This window comes from Eptatretus burgeri, chromosome 3, assembly GCF_056783735.1.
Source record: "Eptatretus burgeri isolate ZD-2024b chromosome 3, Ebu_testis_v1, whole genome shotgun sequence".
Lineage (NCBI taxonomy): Eukaryota > Metazoa > Chordata > Myxini > Myxiniformes > Myxinidae > Eptatretus > Eptatretus burgeri.
Window position 1 is genome coordinate 6,788,900 of NC_140963.1, and position 18,414 is coordinate 6,807,313.

The 18,414-nt window shown below is 45.3% G+C and overlaps 1 protein-coding gene across 2 annotated transcripts in view; it reads right to left on the bottom strand.

The window, feature by feature from the left end:
• LOC147029343 (voltage-dependent L-type calcium channel subunit beta-1-like) overlaps positions 1-18,414 on the bottom strand; it is a 333,734-nt gene that overhangs the window by 249,605 nt on the left and 65,715 nt on the right. The gene's annotated exons all lie outside the window — the stretch shown is intronic.

The following is an 18,414-nucleotide window of genomic DNA, read 5'->3' on the forward strand; positions in this document are numbered from 1 at the left end:
ACATCAACATGACCAAAACTGTTGGCTTTAAGCAGTCATTTGGAAGGTATGCATCATCCACTGGGACCACCACTGGGCAAAGATGCATCACCGCTCGAGACTGCCAAGACGACAACTCGCCTTCTCATTCTATTGCGCTCCAAACAACCGGCTGGATAGATACTTTGGGGGGGGAAAGGGCTCTGCCAATGCATCTCTGGAAAGATTGCAATGCCACTGCACGTGGTAAATTGGCTATGTCATCATGCAGTGCAGAGCGAACCGTGAGAAAAAAAGCAAATGAAAATCAGCTTTACAAAACAAGCGCGCTTTCTTTGCAGTCTAATTCATTTCAGCTCGGAAAGTGCTATTTGAATACAAACCAACAGCTCAATTCTGGAAGTGTTTGTCATTTCGCTCTGCTGTGGTTAATTCCCATGTATAATGAGCAGGACAATTGTGAGCAGTTCGAGTTTAAAGGTTCGTCATCATCTTAAGACTGCAAGATTTTGCAGTAAAAAAATAAAGGTGCATCAATTAATAAAATGTATGCTTTTGAAATATTTCAACTTAGAGGAAAGATGGGAAAATGGTGGCTAGATTTTTTTCAAAGGATGCTTTTCAACGTGTACAAAACACAAAAAATACATTTTCTATCTCAACACAATGACAAACACATATAAAATACTTAACACTGCATCCTCATTAAGTACAACATGAATTATGCAGCTTTTAAAGGCATGGTTTACTAAATATGGCATTAAAAATATCAGATAAAGATTCATCCCCCCAAAAAAACTTGCCACCTCAAGGTCGAGTCCTATCACCACACTCAGCGGGTCACCAGGATGTCCTAATAATTTCCAAGAGTTATATTCTATACTAGTGGGGCGATGTGTGTGTGTCTCCTCCATAACTCCAAAACCATGAAACCTAGCAGCCCAAATCTTTGTTTGTATACCAAGGGAACTCCAAGGAAGTGCAGTGAATGAAAACTAGGTGTTTGGGTTAATTAAAACACCCCTTTGAAAGATAATTAACAGGCTGCTCATCAAAAAGCCTCATCAAGATGGCAGGGCACCATCTTCATAAGCCCACTATCACTTCGCAGGGATCATATGCTGCCATTTTGTTATGGCCTGCTCAACAGTGCCTCGACTTGGAATAGGCCGCAATGGTTTCTGTACGATAAAGTAGTCAACTTTTATTTTTTTCACTTTCCTCACTCATATGATCGAATACCTGATCTTCATACCTATGAGTCACTGCATACATCAGTTTTGGAGGTGCTATCGTTTTCAAATTAAGAGCTTGGAGTGATTCCATGCAATATATGATGTGATTTTCCGTAATCTACTCTCACGGACTAATTAAAGTATGGCATCGAAATCTGTCTGGATTTGAGGATCGGTGCTCGTGAACTGGATCGGTAAATAAGTGTCAATCTGGAGTGAAATCTGAAAGTTTTAAGAATCAAGCAATTGTTATAACTAAGTGTATTTAGGGAGCTAACGGCCATCCAGGAAGGAGATGGTGTCTCCAAAAAAACAGCCATCTGGTTAGACCGGTTTTTTAGGTAGTTGGTGTAGACAGCAACCGCTCAGGGTAGTACGACTGTTGAATTAGGAGTATTAAAGTGGTGCCCGGAACCATCTTACACTCTCCGTGTTAGGTTTCCTGGTCTTACTTTCTGTCTCACTCAAACTAAAGCTACCGGACCAGCTTTAATATCTCTTTCTTACTCACTCATTTTCACTCCTCACTTAACATCCTCTCTTTTATTTCTCTTTATGTAAGGCCTGGCCTCGATGAGGACTATTTAGTGACTGGAGCCTTCAACATAAAAAAAAAATTTATATTTAAGGAAAATGCCCAAAGAGTAACTTCATTGAGGGCAATGAAAATAATTTAGCAGTGAGCCAAGTTCATCAGTGGGACAAGTTCGGCTGCGGGATCACTGTGAAGGCTACCTCGACGTGAGAAGTGGCCGTGGCGACCGCGGCTCTCCGTGGGGAATTACAGCGTGGGGAATTACATGGGGAATAAAACATAACTAGTGGACATTTTTCTTACTTTCTGTGAATTTTCATTCATGCAGAAACTGATGAAGGAGAAAAGAATTAGGATTAGCGAAAATATGATCTCATACATGTGGTTAAATAGATGATATTTGTGTGGTTAACTCCAACATTTTTGATGGGCAGCTTAACAAGATTTATCCAGACAGCATGATTGTAAACAGAAGTGGAAATTATTGTACAGTTGCTCCTTATCTGGATGTGTTGGTTCGAGTTGGACATAATGGTTTTAGTGCAAGTGTATATCACAGAGTTGATGATTTCAGCTTCCCTGTCGTCTTGCACACTTTTCCGTGAAGCAGTGTACCAATTAAATTGTGTTATAATGTCTTCATCTCCGCTACTTCGATTTACAAGAATTTGTTCAGTGAAAGATTAAAGAATAAATTTAACTTTTCTCCTTCAAGATGTCTCTGACTCCTGAGTATCTCTCCCTGGTTACTCCCTCCTCTGGTATGACACACCTGAGCCTCATGCTGGTGGAGGAGTTGCTCTCTTCACCAGACTCTATTCCTCACTCACCATGGAATGCTCTCACTCCCCCACACCCCCAAGAATACGTCTGGCTACGGCTTCCCTCCACTCCCACCTCATGTTTATGTGTGTGCTGTACCCTCCAACAAACAGTGATGACTCTATTTTACACCTCGATTGCTAAAAACGTGCAACAACTTAAATCCTCTCATCCCAACTCTCTCTTCCTCACATGTGTGGCTTCAATTGCCATCATGCCAGTTGGCTGGGTGTGGGTACCTCCCTCACCTGCCTTGGCTCTTCAGCAAAAGACTTCTGTGACTCATTGGGACTGACACAATCTGTCAACTTCCAGACCCGGATCTCAATCAACGATACTGCATCTCTTGTGGATTTGATTTTGACCAATTTCCCTGAAAACATCTGCTGCTCTTCCTCCGCTTGAATCAGTTCAGCTGATCACGTGCTTGTCAAAGAAGACATCTCTGGCTGTTATTAGAGAACAATCTCAGTACCGTCGAGACTGGAATTTCACTCAAGCCGACTGGCAGGGTCTTCAAGCAGCCATCAAACTTCCAGACTGGTCTTCCATCTCCACTTTCTCCGATGTCAACTCATCCTGTGAATACTTTCAAAGAAACTTGCTCTCCCTCATGCACAGATATATCATATGCCATCTCCTCTTCAGTTGTCCTACCCTTCCTCCAGCCCTTGGTTCACTGAAACTTGTGGTGAGGCAGTTGTCCTGAAACAACTTGCCTTCGCCTCATGGAAGGCCAATCCAACTGAAGGCAATCTCAGTTCCTTCCACAAAGCTCGGAACAAGTGTGTGTCTACCCAGAGGAGAGCCAGAAAACAACTTTTTTCAAATCTCAAGTCTGAACTCTCAAACCTGTGTCCCTCCTCCAAATCATCATGGCATCTAGTGAAATCTGTTTCTGGTGAATATTCCCCCTCCATCCCCTAACCTTACTCAAATGGCCGCACAGCTGACACTGCACATCAAAAGGCTGAATGCCGAAACTGTGTGTGTGCTTCTAAATTGTTGTTCTTGTGGACTTTTTTGTTTCACAGCCTACAGTTTTCATAGAAACTTCCTGAAACTTGGCATATATATGTAGAAATGCCCTGCACAGACAGTAACCATCTCCGATTATGAAAATTCCTCCGAGAAAAAAAGTTGACGTCAAAATATCTCCGCGAATGGAAAATCGCCGATAAAATTATCTCCGAAACTGGGCAAGCTGTTTGAATTCTGTTTGCGGGAATCGAACAGGGCATTAGCAAAGATGAATTACCGCACATATGATACATCACTATGACGTCATAACTTTTATGACGCCATTCCTATTTTTTGACATTTTTTGTTTCACAACCCAGAGTTTTCATCAGATCTTCGTGAAACTTGCCATGTACATGCAGAAAGCCCACGCGCAGGCAGTAACCATCTCCGATTTTGGAAATTCTTCCGAGAAAAAAGTTGACGTCATAATATCGCCGCTAATGGAAATCGCTCATACCATTATCTCCAAAACTCGGCAAGCTGTTTGAATTTTGTTTGCGGGAATCAAGTCGGGCATAACCACAGATAATTTATCGCAAACCTGATACATCACAATGACGTCATATTCGTTTTTAAAACGTCATCATTAAGAGGATGAGGATCTTCGCTCATTCGAGCTTGTTATGCAGGGCGGTAATGTTTGCTGATTTCCAAGCTGATGGCAAATGACCTTGAGCAAATGAGAGGGTGAATAGAGCAGGGAGAGGTTGAGCAAGAGCAGAGGAACAGGTTTTTAGGACATGTGAGCTGTTGCTGTCTGGATCGGTTGCAGAATCTGAGACAAAGATTTGACAGCAAGCTCTCCACCTTGTCAAGAGAAAAGGACACAGAGTCCAGGGACAGTGAGGTGTGACTAAGGTTGGTACAGAAAGCGATGGGTTTCGGACACAAGATTTAGATGCAAACACTTAGTTTAGGCATTCAGACTTTTCATGTGCAGGGTCAGCAGTGTGGCTATTTGACGTAAGGGAGGGATGGAGGGGGAACATACACCAGAAACAGATTTGATTTGATGCCACCTGGATTTGGAGGAGGGAGAGAGGTTTGAGAGTTCAGACATGAGATTAGAAAGATGTTGTTTCCTGGCTCTCCTGAGGATAGACACACACTTGTTCCGAGCTTTATGGAAGGAACTGAGATTACCCTCAGTTGGGTTTGCTTTCCATGAGACAAAGGCAAGTTCAGGTCAGGTATGGGAGCATGTGCCAGAACAGTGCGTCGCTGCGTCCACTTTCCGCCGGTACTCCAGGGGCCGCCGTCTGGCCATCCCCCAAGCAGATGCCAGGCCCATCCCCATCTCCTTGAGATGATGGTCAACCTGCTGCAACCACGAGGCACGTGGTCGGCCCACTGGTCTCCTCCACTCATGAGACTTCCTCGCTGAGAGAATCTGGTGAGCAGGATCAGCATCAGGAAAACGAGCCACATGTCCATACAGCCGCAGCTGACACTCATGGATGATGCATGTAACAAATCTCATCCGAGTCTCTCTCAGCAACCGCTCGTTGGACACAAAATCCGACCAGCGATAGCCAAGGATTCTCCGAAGAGACCTGGTACCAAAGGAATTAAGTCTCTGTCTCAGATCCAGAGAGCAAGACTGGAAGTACCAAGGACCTGAAGACTCGGACTTTCATCCTCCCGCACAGGTACCGGCAGCGCCACACCCCATAATCCAGTGAATCCATGAATCCCCAGGCCCAACCCAGACGTCTATTGACCTCTGACTCACAGCCAGCAGAGACATGAATATCACTGTCAAGGCAAGTGAATCTCTCCATGACCTCAACATCCTCAACACAAACAGACACAGACAGGACAGCAGCATCCAAGATGTCAACGAAAGCCTGGATCTTAGTTTTGACCCAAGAAACCCGTAATCCCAACGGCTCCAACTCCTCATTCAGCACCTCGAGGGCCTCCAAAAGGATATCTAAAGTCTACGCAAAGATGACTGCATCATCTGCAAAATCAAGGTCCGAGATCTTGACATTCCCAAATGATGCACCGCAGCTTGATCTCTCCGACATCCTCCCTAAAATCCAGTCCATACAAGTGCTGAAAAGTGTGGGGGCCAGTACACACCCCTGAGAAACTCCAGTAACAACTGGAAATAAGTCAGAGATGGTACCACCACACTTCACAGCACTCTCAGTACCAGAGTAGGGTTCAGACATCAGATCGATCAGTTTTGGTGGCACCCCATGAAGACCAAGAATCCTCCAGAGGACATCCCGATTCACTGAATCGAACTCTTTACAGAGATCAACATAGGCTGCAAGCAGCCCCTGCCGAAACTCTCGTCTGCGTTCGGTGAGGACACGAAGAGCAAGGATACGGTCAATCGTTGACCTCTTTGGTGTAAAGCCTGACTGCTCTGGACACTGGTGCTCAAGCAGATGGTGGCGAACCCGATCAAGAATTATCCGAGCAAAGACCTTGCCCGGCACTGAGAGCAGCGTCACCCCTCGGTAGTTGTTGCAGTCTTGGCGATCACCCTTCCCTTTCCAGAGAGGGACAACAAGGCCCCTCTTCCAATCAGTTGGGATGATGCCTGTGTTCCAGGCAGAGCACAAAACTGCATGCAACGACACGAGTGCAGCATTTCCACCAGCCTTGAGAAGTTCGGCATGGATGCCACAGATCCCTGGAGCTTGGCCCCGTTTCAACTGGTTCACCGCAGCCCGTGTTTCCACAAGCGAAGGTGGACCACAGTTGATTCAATGGTCAGCAACAGGGATTGTAACACCCTTGATGTCCAACTCGACAGCTGGGGGATCAGCCTGGTACAACCGCTCAAAGTAACCGGCCCAGCAGGCCTTCACTTCAGACTCCTCTGTCAAGAGCCTACCACTCTCTGCTCGAACTGCAGTGCTCCGAGGGATGGGCTTGGATGAACGTAATGCGCGAATTCCCCTGTAAGCGGGACGAGAATCACCTGTCCACAGGTGATGCTCTTCCCCCTCACAGATTCCTCGCACATAGGCCTCCTTGTCCACCCTCAGTGCACGTACAGTTTTACGCCTCAGCTCCCTGAACAGCTCAGCTCTGCCATTCAGCCTGGCTCTGCGACTCTGGTCAATGGTATCCAGTGTCCCTTGAGAGACAAAATTCTTCTTTGCTCTGTGGTGAGTTCCAAGACATCCACCGGCAACATCAAGGACGGTGGTCTTGAAGGCACTCCACAACTCTTCAGGACCCCCCAAAGCAACCAGACCCCCAAGTGTCCACTCAGCCTGTTCGCAAACTCCTCAGCTACTCTTTCATCCCTGAGCTTGCCAACATCCAGCCTCGGTTGGGATGGTGCCATTCTCCAGGATTAAAGGTGCAGCTTTAGAGTTGCTACAACAAGCCTGTGGTCAGTATTGAGGAACTGAGCACTCCGGTAGACCCTGCAGTTCTGGATCATCCTCCAACGACCGTCAACGAGGACATGGTCAATCTCCTTTGCCACACCGCCAGCGTTGGAACACCAAGTCCAGTGATGAGCTTGTGGGCGCTGAAACCATGAACCAGCCACCCTAAGTCCATGACGTCTTGCAAAGTCAAGGAACTTAGTGCTATTCTGGTTCATAGTTCCTGACCCATGGGGACCAACACACACCTCATAACCATCCCTATCAGTTCCAGTCGATGCATTGAAATCCACCAAGACTAGAAGTGTATCTCGTCTGGGGCACAAAGGCAAGTTGTTTCAAGCCAACTGCCTCACCACAAGCTTCATTGAACTATGGATGGAAGGAAGGGTCAGACAACTGAAGACGAAAGGGGATAAATCTGTGCATGAGAGAGAGCAAGTTTCTTTGAAAGAATTCCCAGGACGAATTGATGTTGGAGAAAGTAGCGATGGGAGACCAGTCTAGAAGTTTGATGGCTGCTTGGAGACCCTGCCAGTCAGCCTGAGTGAAATGTCAGACTCATGAATGTATACGCCGTGAATGTCAGTGTTCGCGAATGTAGGGGCACTGATTTTCTTTGGTGTTGTTTTTTTTTTTTCGTGGTCTGAGCTCATGGAAGAGCGATGACAGAACAAATTAGGACACAACATAACAAAGGGAACAGCAGGAGAAAGGGGAAACACCAACAGCAGGGCAGAGGGACAAAGTAGATGGTGACGGACAACAATGAGGGGTGAGGGAGAATGCAAAGGTGAACAATTCGGATAAATCAGCAAAATTGTGTTTGACCAGTTTGTGATTTTGTCAATGTCCGAGGAGAGGGAAGAGGCTGCTGCCTGTCTGTCAGAAGGATGAGAGATGTCACCGAAGAGTGGAGTCATCAGCACAGAGATAAAAAGGATTTTCCTGAGAGTGATTGAGATCATTGATGAAAATTAGGAATAATATGGGGTGAAGAACACTGCCTTGTGGTGCTCCAGCCTTGACAGGGAGAGGGGATGAAAGGGTTCCGTTGAGAGACATACATCGTCTACGAGAGTGGAGGAAGTCAGGAATCCAAGAGTGGAGTGCCTTGGATTCCATAGGCAGACAGTTTGGATTGCAAGGCAGGATGTCAGACTGTATGAAAAGCTTGAGATATATCCAGGGAGACGGCCCTGATCTCATGTCTGATATTAAGGGCCTCCACCATTTTTGGGAGAGTAGACGCAGCATGTCCAAGATGGGGTGACCAGATCTGAATCTGAATTGATGATCTGAGATGAGGCTGTTGGAGAAAAGGAATGATTTTATGTGAACTGAGATGATGGATTCCATGCCCTTGCTGATGATTGGAAGTAAGATCATTGGTGTGTTGTTAAAGTGGATCTGTTTTTGCACTCTTTTATGTTCTGCTGTGATGCTGGCTGATTTCAAAACGGATGGAAGTTGACCTCTGGTAAATGACAGGGTGAAAAGGGCAGAGAGAAGAAGCACAAGAGCAGCAAAAAAGGCTTTTCGGACACATGAGCTGATTCCGTCCGGTCCAGTTGCAGAGTCAGAGTCGAGGGTTGCCAGAAAAGTTTCCCCCTTTTTAGGTGGAAAAGGCACATAATTCAGGAGCAATTGGGTATGGCTGGGTAGGTTGGGTACAGAGAGAGAGAGAGAGAGAGGGGTTAGGGCTACAAGATTTTAAAGGCAAACACAGAATTGAGCCATTCATTTCAAGTGAGGGAAGTTGTGGTGTCATTTCAAGTGAGGGAAGGGATGGAAGGGGAGCATACACCAGAGACTGACTTGACAATGTGCCACCATGTTTTAGAGGAGAGAGACAAGTTTGAAAGCTCATTCTTGAGATTGGGCAGATGTTGTTTTCTGGCTCTCATGAGTGTACACACATTTGCTGCAGCCTTTATGAAATGATCCGAGGTTGCCTTTGGTTGGATTTGGGTTCCAGGAGGAGAATGCAATTTGTTTTAAAGCAACTGCCTCACCACATGATTCAGAGAACTAAGAGTGGGAGGAAGGGTAAGATAACTGAAGATGAGATGGGATGAATCTGTGTATAAGAGAGAGCAGGTTTCCATAGAAGAATTCCCAGGTTGAATCAATATCAGCGGTGGTGAATATCAAAGGCCAGTCCTAAAGTGTAAAAACAAACAAAGAAAAAACAAGCAGTCATAGACTGGTACTTACGAAATCGTCAATTTGACCTCTGACCTTGTCTAATAAAAGCTATCTCTAGAAAAGGTAGCGATGCAAACCAGAAGTTTCTACGATGATTCTGTACCAAACCATCAAAAATCGAATATTTGACCTCACTGTGACCTTGACCTTTGACCGATTTTGACCAAAATCTAATCAGCACAAGCCACCACCCTCCTGAATCACGTGGTGTAATTTGACATTGGTAGCTTCTTCCATTCGCGAGTTATCATTTTTTGGATGTTTGACCGACCTCATTGTGACCTTGACCTTTGACCGATTTTGACCAAAATCGAATCAGCACTAGCCATCACCCTCCTGAATCACGTGGTGTAATTTAACATTGGTAGCTTCTTCCGTTCTCGAGTTATCGTGCCTACAAACAAACACACAAACACACACACAAACAAACAAACACACAAACAGATGACAGAAGTCATCAATATACTTACGAAATCTAAAGATTTAGATTTCGATAAAAAAACCGCAAATACCCAAAGCGCGAATGTAGAAGTAGGTCATGCTTTATGATCCGCGAATTAGCGGGGTCCACGAATGTCGGGGTCCTACAGTATTTCAGTTTAAACGATGTTTTCCTGGAATGCATTGTTGACGTAAATAGGGAAATGCCTGTATATAGATATATGTATGTGTACAAATTCATGAGTGTGTATGGTCATAAAGCATAACATAACATTGTCTTTGCGAACTCCCCCCCCCACGCTCTCTCCCTTTCTGTACCCTCCTCGCTCCTCCCCCCCCCCTCCTAATAAAGTGCAGCACTCTCCTCCCACACCTCTCTCTCTCCCTCTTCTCCTCTCTCTCCCACCTCTCTCTCTTGTTCCCACTCTCTTCCTCGCTCCCCTCCCTCCCGGAGTGTATAGCGACATGTGGTGAGGCGTCACTCTTCCTTCCCTTATTCATTCTCCCCTCTTCCTCACTCCCCGGTCCTCTCCCCCCCCCCCTCCCCTCCTCTCTTGATATTCCCATCAGCGAAGCGACAGGTGGTATTTGCTCGGAACAACGACATAAGCGTTACATATTTAATGAAGTGGATTGTAGTTGCATTCTGCAAGCATCTAAATAACTCAAGTATATGAAGAATGAGTGATGAGAATGAGTGATGAGAATGAGCTCTTGATTAAACACTTTACTGGTGGAGTAATTTTTAATGAAAAAAAATGTCAAAGGTTATAAAATAAAACGATTGTTTACACACTGATGGGTTGCTAGGGAATGCCAAGTGATGGAGTTTATGGTTCTAAGTTGAAGCCAAATGTTTACGGGTGGATCTGGATAATTATTTCACCCGAAGTGTGAAACAAACAGTAATTGTCATCTTCTTATGGCTGCTTTGGTGTTGCACATTATTAAATAAAAGAGCCAATTCAGGTTATTGTGTTAAGTTAGCAGCTTTCCTTGGTGCTACGTTAATTAAATTTAGATAAATAACAATTGTGCAACAGGCTGTGAGAGAGGTAGCCATTCTACATCTGATGTGGGTGAAATTCCTGACCGAACGATATAATACTCGTCATTTTGCAAACTTCTCATGGATGATGAAGAGTGCATGCCTTACTTCCAGTAAACGATAAATGTTTATGACTAACAACCTCATCCGTAACCGGCAAAAAAAAATACACCATCAGGAAAATGACCCCAAAAAAAACAAAACCTACGGACACTTCTGGAATCATCGTCCAGCCAGCCAACCATGAATCACCTATTGTGCCCGTGCAAGATCACGTGATGTTCCATTGTCTTTGGTCACGTGACTCTCGGTGTGCGGGGAAAGAAGCTCCACTGGCTGACTAAAATTTCTGGATGTTTTTGTTTTTAGACTTTGATTGAAAGTTTTGTGAAAGCTTTTCCAGGAATCTTGCCTTCGGGTTATACGAGCTTGCAAAATTTCAGCTTTCTAACCCACCTAGAAAGTACTAAACATTGATACGAGTGAGTCAGTTAGCGAGTGGTTAGAGCTTGATATATGTATATGTATATATGTATGATGATGATTGTTCGGCAATCAAAGATTCCTGCATCTAATGGGCCGACATAAGTGCTTCATGTTTCGTTCAAGAAAGAAAGGTTATGAATTGTTATTGTTCGACATATCATCTTTAACCTTTTTTTACTAGTGCAGTGATGACATTTTTGTAATTTCAGAATTCTGATTAGCATTTGTGTATTGCACACATTAGTCATAGTTATTTTGATAGAAGTCACTTCATACGTGCTCATGGGATTTATCCTTGTGACCCGTTAGTCTACTTGTTGTATTCAAGCAACAAAGCGAAAAGACAGACGACCATTATGCACCTCTTGCTCTTTGATGGATTCAAAAGCAAATTATGCAATGTGACAATAATGAAGCAAAATGCCACGAGGTTCATCAAGTTTCTTTGCAAATGAAGTACAGAGCAATTTGTACGACAGCAAAGAGTTTAACTGAGTTTCAGCCTGTCGTGGACAAGAAAAGTCGGAGTATAAGAAAGAAGCCAAAAGGCTTCATCTGCATCAGATTGTTATTTCTACACATGGAAAAAATACTTCACAACAAACAGAGCATTTCCAAATGGTTGTCTTTGAAGAAGATTTAATCATAAGTTAATCTATATATAATGGAGCAAGTGTATGTGATTATGTATGTATGTATATCCACTCTTCTCCCATTGGTTCGACAGCTGACCTGAAGTCACCCACAATTATAACTTGAAATACTTAACCTAAAGTACCCCTGAGAACCCAAGAGACCTATAAGACTGCAAAGACCCTTAAAGACCAAAAAGACAAAAGACCCCCAAGGACCCCAAAGATCTAAAATACCCAAATGACACAGAGGACCCAAAAGACCTTGAGGACACAAAATACACAAGGACAGAAAAGACCCTGAAGACCACGAGGACCTAAAAGACCCAAAAGGAGGGATGATCTGGGAACCATGGAAATTCTACATAATGTAAAATGTGACTTCAAGTCCCCAACCTCCCTCCCCCACTCAACACAATCCCAATTCCTCAACCACCATCCAAACTCTGTCCTCTCTCTGTCCCCCCTCCGACCACACCCAATCTCTGTGCTCCCCTCCCTCTTTCTTCAAATCTCCAAATCCCATCCCAACCCAATGTTCTCAACTCACCCTTCCTCCCACCCCCAAAAAGCCTCAAACCCCTCAATCACAACTCTGTCCCCTCTCTGCCCTCCCTCCCCCAACCCAATTCTGTCATCCCCTCTGCCTTTCTTCTTCAAGTCCTAAACTACCCCAAATCCCAAGTACTCAACCCTCCTTCCAACCCCAAGTCCTGAATCTCTCCCCTCCCCCCGAGTATTCCCAACATCTCAATCTCCCTCTTCCAACTCCATGCACCCTCACCTCCAACTCTCTATCCTCCCCACCCCATTTCTTCCCATTCTTAACAACGTTACACAAATATACACAGGGAACGTTGGTGCATGAGAACGCAATTCAGCATATCATGCCTGCGTTGTTCCTGTTCTCATTTGTCAAGAACAATGTTAAAAGTAAATGAAGATGGAACATTAAATTCACAATCATTTCCCCCTTTCTTCCCTTTTCCTTAATATAATTCACGGACCTGTGTTTGTGTGTTTGTTTGTTGCGTCACTCCTCCTACAGTTTTGGGTCAATTACATCCAGACTTGCTACACAGGATCAGCACGACTCCAGTTCGTGCAGCGGAGTGTTTTTATCTTTATCAGTGATCTTGGGGAGAGGGGGATGGGACGCAAATTCTACATGTAAATGTGTATCGTCGAGCACCACCTCCAGGTGGGGGAGGGTATTACAAGTCTCCACCATTTGCAGTACAGTATTCCTGTCCCTATATTTTCCAGCACAGTGAAGTGTTTTGAATTCTAAGCAGTCGGTATGTTTTTGCGTCATGCACATAACCCGGGGAGGGAGGGGGGTGGGTTCCCTTTACAGTTATATTAGTTGCCTATACACTGCCCAAATAAAGGTATGCATCAGAAGAACGTGTTGCATGCTTGAAACAAGATTGCTCAGAGGGCGGGTACTCTGCGAGTGTTGCTGTTGTTTATGCAAGTTGTGTTATGACTTCCTGTAGTGTCTGAGCACCGGATTCACATTCTTGCGCTTCCGCATTCTTCCCACCGCACTGTTTTGCCCACGACGAACGAAAGAACTGATTGGCTCCATTTTCGATATATTCTCTTTAATATCTGACCCTTGCGTGGAGGTCGGCTGAATTGGTTCGTGAGCGCCAGCAGTGACCACTATTTTCGTTGTGTCTGTGTGTCTGTCTGTCTGTTTGTGACTCTCTCCAGAGCATAGCTCCGTGACGTTTGATGCGATCTTGATGAAACTTGGACACAAGCTAGATATCATGGTCTCGTTGTGTCTTTTTGTATGAAGGGCGTCCCACGTCTCTTCTGGGCAGAGGCACGCCCACTTGAACATTTTATTTATTTTTTTATTGTTTTTCTCGATTTTTTTCTCACAATTTCATTTGCTAGAAGCTGTGCATAATGTCCATGATTTGATTTGGTCAATTTTGATGGAAGAATTAGGTTGTTACGGTAGGGCTTCCTCAAAAGCTTCGACTAACTCAATTGTACCTATCGTGGCATTGTTCAATAATGCCCGCGAACCATCGTCGCCTCCCGGCTAGTCTCAATTTATTGTTGAACCTCTTGAAGTAACTTGAGGCAAATTATTGTGTTGTTTGGATGCAAAACGTATCAGAGTAAGGTTTTGTGTAAAGCAAATAGCATGTTTGTTAAGCCACCATAAGTAACAGCATGTACCGAATGGCTGTATTCTTCCTTTTCAGTTTATACGTGAATTAAAGACACGCTTTTTGAAACCAGGACAAATCTCGTGACCTCTGATGATTAGAGACATAAACGTGTTATAACCGCCACAGCTAGTAATAATAATGATGGGGTTGTAGGTTTTTTTTTTTTTTTCTTGTTTCATGAACAGGCAGAATAAATCAAGAGAAGGGCTCTTGCTGATTCGACTGTTGGAATCTCCATTGGAGGTAAAGCAATTTTAGATGCTGACCAAAGTCGTCAGCAAATCGGTTTCTTCCACTTCGGTGGAAGGGAGGGAAGGTTGCGGGATACCACCGTCATCCCCAGATCAACTGATATTGATGTCTAACTCCCAGTAAGCTGGTACGCATTTTGTCCATCTTGAAAGGATAACAGGCTGAGTTAACCTGTCTGGTGTTATTTTGGCCTGGCTTCGGTTTGCCTTAACAGTTAAGCTGCCAAGAATCCATTGGATGTAGAAAATTAGATAGCTTTAGAAATGCAGATGACACCACTTTGCTTGGTAATTGTGCCCGATAATTAGATCTGTTGGAACAAGTATGAATTGAAATGTTTGGTCCATTTTTGAATGTCACAAAGTCAGTAATAATTGCAAACCAATTGGAGGAAAATCCAATTATTAGAGCACGTGTAGAAGAAGTTGAGATTATAAACCTGCTCAATTTTTAAGAAGCTACGACAACAAACAAAGGTGGAGGCTCAATGGAGATGTGAAACCGAAAATAGGAATGGCAATATGGTGTGATGACAAATTTATGGAAAGATCAAAGCATCTGTAAATCCAAGAAGATTAGATTAGAAAGCAACATCATTTTTCCCATGTGGAATGTACGCATGTGAAAGAAGGGCAGCAAGTGCAACAGAGCGAAAGAAAATCCAGGCTTTTGAAATCTGGTGTGGAAGCTGCTGCATATCCCTTGGACAGGCGATAAAACCCATGACAGTAAAATGCAGTTAGAGCATCTGCTCTTAGTTAGATAGTTGATGAATTGGAACGCTTGCTCCGAGTCTGGAAGGTCAGTGGTTAAACTCGGATCCTTGGCCGAGTGATAACAAAGATTTCAAAAATGGTACGCACTGCTTCCTCCCTTGATGCTCACCATGTATACAATAGAGAAGAGCCAAACCGAGTGGATCAGGGTAAAATGGGTGGGGGGGGGGCTATCACCCTAAAAAAATTCCTTGCTGACTGCAAAGAGAAAAGTGCCAACACAAGATGGCACCAATGACACCCAGAGTGTCTGGGAAGTGAGTTTCCCAAAGGTTAAGTTCTGTGTTGTCTGGTGTGTCTGTCGGCACATGCGCATGATTTCTGTGTGATGGCTCTTCTATCATCATCAGAAAATTTGCAGAAAAATTAGAGATTGTGGAGAAAGGCAAGGCCTTCATTTCACAACTGGGGAAGAGGTGCTAGAATGAGAGAAGAAAATTACAATATTTTGAACACGATATTGAATGTGAAGGTGAAAACCTAAAAAAAAGATGCAGATTACAAGTGGAGTGGAAAGGTGGAGTAATTAAAGACAGATCATAGTTAAGATGGACAGATGAGGTGTCGTGCATTGTTCAACTTCGAATTGGCTGCAGTGGTCGGCCCATTGGCCCCATCCACAAGACACGTGGTCGGCCCATTGGCCTCCTCCACTCACGAGGCTCCCTCACTGAGACAACCTGGTGAGCAGGATCAGCCTCAGGAAAATGAGCCACATGTCCATACAGCCGCAGCTGATGCTCACGGACTATGCAGATAACAAATGTCATTTGAGTCTCTCTCAGCAACCGCTCGTTGGACACAAAGTCTGACCAGTGAGAGCCAGGGATTCTTCAAAGAGACCTGGTACCAAAGGAATTAAGTCTCCATCTCAGATCCCTGGTCAGAGTCCAAATCTCACATCCATAGAGCAAGACTGGAAGCACCAAGGATCTGAAGACTCGGACTTTCGTCCTCCCGCACGGGTACCGGCAGCACCACACCCCATGATCCAGTGAATCCATGACTCCCCAGGCTGACCCAGACATCTGTTGGCCTCTGGCTCATAGCCAGCAGAGACATGGATATCACTGTCAAGGTAAGTGAATCTCTCCACGACCTCAACATCCTCACCACAAACAGACACAGACGGGACAGCAGCATCCAAGATGTCATTAAAAGCCTGGATCTTGGTTTTAACCCAGGAAACCCGTAATCCCAGCGGCTCTGACTCCTTATTCAGCACCTCCAGAGCCCCCAAACGGATATCTAGAGTCTCCGCAAAGATGACTGCATCATCTGTGAAATCAAGGTCAGAGATCTTGACATTCCCAAATGATGCACCGCAACTTGATGTCTCTGACAACTTCCCAAGAATCCAGTCCATACAGGTGCTGAAAAGTGTGGGGGCCAGTACACCCCCCTGATGAACTCCAGGAGCAACTGGAAATGTCAGAGATGGTACCACCACATCTTACAGCACTATGAGTACCAAAGTAAAGTTCAGACATCAGATCGATCAGTTTTGGTGGTACCCCAGGAAGGCCAAGAATCCTCCAGAGGGCATCTCAATTCACTGAATCAAACGCTTTACAGAGATCAACATAAGCTGCAAGCAGCCCCTGCCGAAACTCTCATCTGCGTTCGGCGAGGACCCAAAGAGCAAGGATACAGTTAATCATTGACCTCTTTGGTATAAAGCCTGACTGCGCTGGACGCTGGTGCTCAAGCAGATGGTGGTGAAACCAGTCAAGAATTATCCGAGCAAACACCTTGCCAGGCACTGAGAGCAGCGTCACCCTATGGTAGTTGTTGCAGTCTTGGCAATCACCCTTCTCTTTCCAGAGAGGGACAATAAGGCCCCTCTTCCAGTCAGTTGAGATGATGCCTGTGTTCCAGGCAGAGCACAGAACTCCATGCAATGACATGAGGTGCAGCATTTCCACCAGCCTTGAGAAGTTCAGCATGGAGGGCACAGATTACCCTGGAGCTTTACCCCATTTCAACCGGTTCACTGCAGCATGTGTTTCCACAAATGAAGGTGGACCACAGTTGAATGGAGGGCCAGCAACAGGGATTGTAACACCCCTGACGTCCAACCGCTCAAAGTAACCGGCCCAGTGGGCCTTCATTTCGGACTCCTCTGTCAAGAGCCTACCACTCTCTGCTCTAACTGCAGTACACCGAGGAATGGGCTTGGATGAATGCAATGTGTGATTTCCCCTGTAAACAGGCGAGAATCACTTGACCACAGGTGATGCTCTACCCCCTCACAGATTCCTCGCACATAGGCCTCCTTGTCCACCCTTAGTGCACGTACAGTTTTACGCCTCAGCTTCCATGAACAGCTCAGCTTTGCCATTCAGCCTGGCCCTGCGACTCTGGTCAATGGTATCCAGTGTCCCTTGAGAGACAAAATTCTTCTTCGCCCTCAGGTGAGTTCCAAGATATCTACTGGCAACATCAAGGGCAGTGGTCTTGAAGGCACTGCACAACTCTTCAGGATCTCCCAATGCACCCAGACCCCACCAAATCTCCACTCAGCCTCTCCGCAAACTCCTCAGCTGCCATCTCATCCTTGAGTTTGCCAACATCCAGCCTCAGCTGGGTTGGTGCCATTCTCCTGGATTTAAGGTGCAACATAAGAGTTGCTACAACAAGCCGGTGGTTAGTATTGAGGATCTGAGCACTGCCGTAGACCCTGCAGTTCTGGATCATCCTCCAGCGACCATCAACGAAGACATGGTCAATCTCCTTTGCCACACCACCAGCGTTGGAATACCAAGTCCAGCGATGAGTTTGTGGGCGCTGAAACCATAAACCGGCCACCCTGAGTCCATGACTTCTTGCAAAGTGAAGGAACTTAGTACGATTCAGGTTTGCAGTTCCAGACCCATGGAGACCAACACATGTCTCATAACCATCACTATCAGTTCTAGTTGACGCATTGAAATCCCCCGAGACTAGAAGTGTATCTCACCTTGGGCACTGATCAACCACAGACTCAAGCGTGGCGTAGAATGCATCCTTCATGGTGAGATCACTCGCCTCAGTCGGAGCATATTGAAAGACCAGGGAAATGACACCGAAGGAGTGACGAATCGTTCGTCTCATAATACACTCGTTGACTGATGTTTCCTCAATTATCATTGCATTCAGCTTATTGGACACAGCTGCAGCAACTCCTTGGCCATGGTAACCATCAGAGCGACCAGACCAATAGTATGTGCAACCACCCGCCATGATCTCGTCACAACCCGGTCTCTGAACCTCAGAGAGTGCGGCAATACCAATGTCCAAACGCTTGAACTCAGATGATAACAGAGACAGGTGATCATCCTCTCTTTGGGATAGGACATTCCAGGTACTCACTCAAAGGGACCGCCTCAGGTTAACCCAAGGAGACCGCCGTCTGCTGGACTGGACACGTCTGGTGGAGACCTCAGCCAC